A 6,304-nucleotide genomic window follows, 5' to 3' on the forward strand; every position below is an offset into this window, starting at 1 on the left:
AATCTGTTATCTTTATTCTGTCTGTGGACCAGTCTAGCTGAAAGCATGTTATTTAACGATATTCTTTGTAACTGTCAGTTTCATGGAGATATAAAAAACAACTAACTATGTAAAGCAATAATAGCCTCATTCTGACATAAAACTACTTTAAAAGCAAGATGTAGGAAAATCATGAAACTGCGGATCTATACTCATAATAAGGTGAGAGGTTGGTCACATTTGGCCATGAATAACTGCTTCTCTTCTAGAGAAAACTATACAAGACTCTGAATACATGGATATCACAAACTCTATGATAGCCTAAAACCTGTAGTGCTTTTTTTTTTTTAATAAACCCTCTTCCCAGAGGTCACTTAACTATGTGGGGAGAAGACTGAACTTGCACTTTAGCAGAGTTCCAGGTTAAAAGAAAACCTGCTGGGCACAGAAATAAAGCAGATCCAGTTGGATGAGGACACTGTCAGACAGGGTTTTAATGCCTATACCTTTGCTTCAGATAAGCTTTCTTCAGAACTGTTACTGCTTTTGCTTCTTTGGGAGATGCCCCAGAAAGCTGGCCCATGAAAGAAGTGTTATTCTTAGCAAGTACTATTACTGGGTTTGTTTTGTGAAGCAAAAAATTAGGAGGACATGGAATTAAGTGGCAACTAGAAAAGCAATTATTCAAATGAAGGTGCATGTTATATGCACACAGATCACCACAGTGACTTGGCCCAGCTCATATTTCAAGTTTTACTTTTTGTTTAAAGACAGCTTATTTTATCTGAAGAAGGTATGCTGCAGAGCAGCCAGAGAGAAAAGTATGGTCCAGTTTAGCAAATACATTACTAATATAGTTTCTGTGCTTGATGCAGAAGTACAGCAGAAGTGGCTGGTGAAGTCACAGTAGCAGTCCCATGTATTTTCTTGAGGGAAAAAAAGTGTTGGAAAAGATCCAGTCAGACACTTACAGTTGCATTAAACCCATGGAAAAAAGCATTCTTGTATTCTTCCTTGTTTTTCCTAAAACATGAGAACAGGGAGTTGGGTGATTACTTATTAGTCCCAGTTCTGTTCTGAACTAAAGACTCACTGACAGAAGAATCTCCCTGATGAGAGTTGCTTTTTCTTCCAGCTAGTTGAGGCTGTTGCCCCACCAAGTCCAAAATTCCAGTAACCACTTTATCGGTGGAGAGGCATGGACAGATTACTCACAGACCAATTTGATCAGCAAAATGTCGGCTTTATTAGAAGAAAGACCCTTTATATACTGCCTATTACACTCAGACGCGTGATTCTTCTTCACACAGCATTGGATACATAAGGAAAACATACTTTGTTGTCCACTGCTAATTGGACCACAACAGGTGTCCATAGGAGATGAGGGCACACATTCAGCCTCCTGAAACTCCACCTTAACTTTGGCAGGGAGCCTCCTTTGTTCTAACTCCAACGCCTGTAGCCATATTTAGCTATGCAGTTCTTTTACTGTCTGCACCCAGCCATTGCAAGGCTCACAGGAATGCAACAGAAATTGTTCACATATGATCTCTATTCTCCCAAAACCACTTTAAAACTGGATCATTACAGCAACTATCCTACAGCAGCAACACTCATTTTTGTCTGAATAGATGTGAAAGACTAAATTAACTGCAGCAGGAGCCACAGCTAGCAAAGCTGCTGGCAGTACAATAACACCTTTGTTATGCTATTGATGCCTGCTCTGCTGGTGCTAAAGGAAAAAAACCTCAGGAGCAGTTAATTAGGGGTGAGATAAGGAAAGGGTTTAATTGTGCTAAGGCAATAGATGTTACAAGACCGGTTGTGCTTGAGATGTTACATTTTATAATAGCATCCCTCCAATCCCAAGTGTGTCCACCCCGGGTCCACCCCCTTAAAATTGAGTCGGGGGTGTATTTCGGGACCACCTCTTCATCATCTTCACCATCTTCAGAGCACAAAGGGTACATAGTCACCTAGTTTTTGACTCTGTTTTGTTGTTCAGGCCTAGATATGGGTGTTCTCTAAACGGTATAGGCCTTGCCTTGACAAGAGACTAAACATTGCCAGTGAATTCAGGGGTAGATTTGATATGGGGAGCACAGTAAGAGGGTTAAGGAATGTGTAAACTACTTGTACTACAGGGAAAGGGAGTGAGGGCTGCTGCTTTTAAAATCTACTTATAAAACTTATAAAGCTTACAAAAATTAGAAAAATAAAAAACTAATAGGGGCTTAAGGCATCACTATCCCTAAAGAGCTCTCAGCTAAGCAAAAAATAAAAGTTGAACAATGAAAGGATAAGGGACCACCTTTTTTTCCTTTTTTTTTTTAAAATGTCACTTAGTTTGCTTCTCAGCAACTTTAAGCTTTCTTCTCATGCAGCTGGCCTTGCCATTTACATGGCAATTCTTCCATGTAAGAATTTATATAGAAGGAACAGTATTTCATCAGTATTCAAATCAGTATTTTACACTGCAGGTGATAAAAGCAGCCTATTATGGTTCAGTATAAATGGGGTGAGTGCAATGCGAAGTGAAGAAGTTTTACTTCTACAGTCTTTTCCCTTGCAAGTCTATCCCATTACATAAAGATTTAGAAATTCCATAGCTTTCTGTTCAGCTGGAAGAAAGTCACAATACAAGCAGCATTAAAAATACTTCAGGTTTTGGTGTGGTGATTTTTTTCTTTACTCAGCTGTATAGTTCTGCCAAACTGAGACCCCTAAACTGTCATTTACATTTAATTTATTGAAACAGCTGTGCACCAGTTTCACAGTACAAAGTCACACAGGGCAATGTGGCAATTCAGTGCATAAAGGGACTCGCAGCCAAAATGTGGAACTAGCCTTAGATACAATGGATACCATCACAAATTGATATGAGAATAGGTACTGGGGAAGGCACACGCACTAAAAGAGCTAAAGAAGCTCTCCCTTTTAAAAAAAATAACTGTGAATTTATTTAATATCTTTGTTACTTTTTATGAGACCAAGCTCCATTTAACACAGAACTGGTTAATTAAACAACCATTTTCCTTGCAACAATATTGCCTATTTACTGCCAAATACTGGTTTACGGTACTCAAAAGTATCTTTAAAAACTACTAGACAATGCAAAATCATAGAATCACACAATTCAGGTTGGAAAAAAACCTCTCAGATCATCAAGTCCAACCACTGACCCAGCACTGCCACGTTCACCACAAACCACGTCCCCATGTGCCACATCCACAGGTTATTTGAACATTTCCAGGAATGATTATTCCACCACTTCCCTGGGCAGCCTGTTTCAATGCCTGACCACCTTTTCAGTGAATGAGTTTTCCTAATATCCAGTCCCAACCTTGCCTGGCATTGCAGGGAGTTGTGACCTGACACTTCCCCTTGTTGTACCTCACACAGCTGGTCTCATCCCATCAATCCAGCCCGTCCAGATCCCTCTGCAGAGCCTTCCTTTCCTCCAGCAGATCAACACTCCCACCCAAGTTGGTGTTGTCTGTGAATTTACTAAGGGAACTCATGACCCCCTTGACCAAATCAATAAAGATACTGAACAGAGCTGTACTGAAGATGACACCACACTAATCCATTGTTATTCCACATCTCAAATTTAGTTTCACATGCATTTCCCCATAAGACAGCCTTTTCAAAAAATCAAAGAGGTACATCTTCAGGTTCTTAAATTGTTTTCAGTTCTTAAATCTTTTACTGATTAATCTCTTACATCTGTTTGTGGCAATGCTACAAAACATTTCTCTCCCTCTCTTTGGTATCAAAAGATTTCAGAACTGATTGTGGTTTTCTTCCAACTCTATTGTAAGCATACCAAATACTTTCCCAATAAAACTTGCCAAAATACAGAATCAGTGTTGACATTCTATCTACAACGTGCCCTTAAGAGCAACAACAAAACACACCACACCTTCAAAAACAAGATGCTGCAGTTGCAGAGAAAACCAATGTTACAGTTTCATTCCGTAACTTATATTATGGAGAAAGTCAGACTTGCTTGCCCTTAATTTTTGTTCACAAAAGTACAAAACAACTTTTCTATGAAAACTCACATCCAAGAATTAATTGTTAACTGTAGGAAAATCCTATCAATCAATCAAATTAAGCTGAAATGTACCTTCCTTTATTAATTCCCAAATGGAACCTTTCTTTGGGATTAATCACACAGAGAAAAAGTCCTGTTTTTATGCAAACTCACTAAAGAGAAACTAGGAGAGGAGCAAAGGACTCTGAGCAATAAACACACGCTAAGCAAACCTGAGATAAAATAACTAAGCTTTGCCACAACCCTGTGATGAGTCTAGTCGAGTATTAAAAATGAGTGTCCTAGCATTTCCTAGAGGTAAATGATCATATAACCAGAAAGGCTAAATAAGCATTCACACCCATCACACACAGCCTTTATAAAAAAATCACCAGTTCCTGTTTTGGACAAGGCCTTTCAAAGCTTCTATTCTCCATGAACTACTTGTTTTCTTTGCCTGGAGAGAAATAGTTCATAGTCAGTTACCATGTGGCTTTTCTGCACAAGCAGCAGTATTTTTTTTTCCTACTTGAAGTACTTATACTGCTTACAGTGCAGCATGCATATAAAAGGCACTGTTTCACAAATAATAAACATCCTTTTCAATCCAGGAACTCTCAAATTGCTATAATTACTATAAATTACAGTGATAAGACAAATTTTCATGGAGAAACTAAACTAAGACCAACCTTTAAAATTGCTTAATTTATAAATTAATAACTAGCATCTATTGAACACAAAAGTATTTACATTATTTACATATTAATTTTTCTGTCTGTATTGTGCTGTCTGCTTGGGCAATTATGATGTAGGTATATGCAGCAGAGAAAAAAGTCAAAGACAGTTTTTAGCACAAAGCTACAGTCAACAACACTGTGAACTAATTTGTACCAATTTTGATTACACTGGGGTTTTTATAAGGACCACTATAAACTCAATGCAGTTTACAGGTTTGCTGCTTTTTCTGTGAAACAGACCAAAAAATCAAAGTTTATAGAGATAGGATAAGCATCCAGGAATGCTTTACCTTGCTGGAAGAGTGTTCCCATTTTCCACAGGAAGAATTGTATTTGAGCAGATACATTTCTGGCAAAGTGGTTTTTTTTTTTTAGTTCCAAGCATTAAATTACTGAGGAGTTTTCACGTGCAGGATGACGGAATTTGTACCTTATGTCAACTGTGTAACAGATCAGTACCAAGGATAATCTGTATCTTTGCCAACTCTAGAAAGGGCTGAATGTACCTAAAAATAACATTTACGTATTACTGTAGCAGTAATAACAGAAAGACCTCCCAAAATTTTAATCACAAGTTGAATGTGACTACAGAGTTAATTAGGATATTGTTTTCTTCTTCTCTGGCTCATTTCCTGAGTAAATTTTCATGTTTTCCCAGAAAACATGAACGCATTTCACATAACATTGCACATAAGCCAAGGAGCTCATATTCCAGGGGTCAGGTACCTTTACCTGTGTTGGTGTAATTATGGCAGTAACCACAGCAGCTGAGGTGGTGCACTTTGCAGTCCCAAACTAACAGAAACAAGTGGTTTCTTAGACATTGTGTGACAGAGGAGGAAACAAAAAATAATTGCCATTAAAAACTGGCATTTGCCACATACAGTGGCACAAGATACACACCCCTACACAAGCTTGAGGATGATTTTTTTCAGTCCAGCCCACCTTGCACTCATCAATATGTACCTCTGGACTTCAGTGTGGGAGGATGGGGAGAAAGTAAGAGAACAGAAGCAGTTCAGATCAAGTGCTTTCAGAAGTTATGGAACTTGCAGGGAAGTGTAGGAAGTTTTGTGGTGGTATTGCCTAAAAATAAAAGCAAATCAAGATGTCCACCTTGTGGTAGGATGTTTCACTCTAAAGGTCAGAGTGAACACACACACTCCACAGAAGAGACAGTTGTGTTTCCCAACACCCTTTGTGCTTGTTTACAGAAATTCTTGTAACAGCAAAAAAAAAAAAAAGTCTTCTAAAATCCATATTTCTTTCAGTCTTCCATCACAAGAGTGCTGATTTACCACAGCATTAACAAGATTCATGTAAGACGACCTCCTTGTAGAAAAAAATCATAGTTTCAAGTAGCAGCTCCTATCTACACGTTCAGATCAGTTACAGCACTGTTCATCATCCAGGTGACAAAAACCAGGTTCTATAAAAGCTATAACCAAGAATATTTGATTATACAGGAGGAGATTCCTACCATGACCTAAGAATTAGATACCCAATGCTCATCTATCTGCATAACCCTTGCCCATCACCCCCCTTCACCTTC

This window comes from Pseudopipra pipra, chromosome Z (assembly GCF_036250125.1).
Source record: "Pseudopipra pipra isolate bDixPip1 chromosome Z, bDixPip1.hap1, whole genome shotgun sequence".
Lineage (NCBI taxonomy): Eukaryota > Metazoa > Chordata > Aves > Passeriformes > Pipridae > Pseudopipra > Pseudopipra pipra.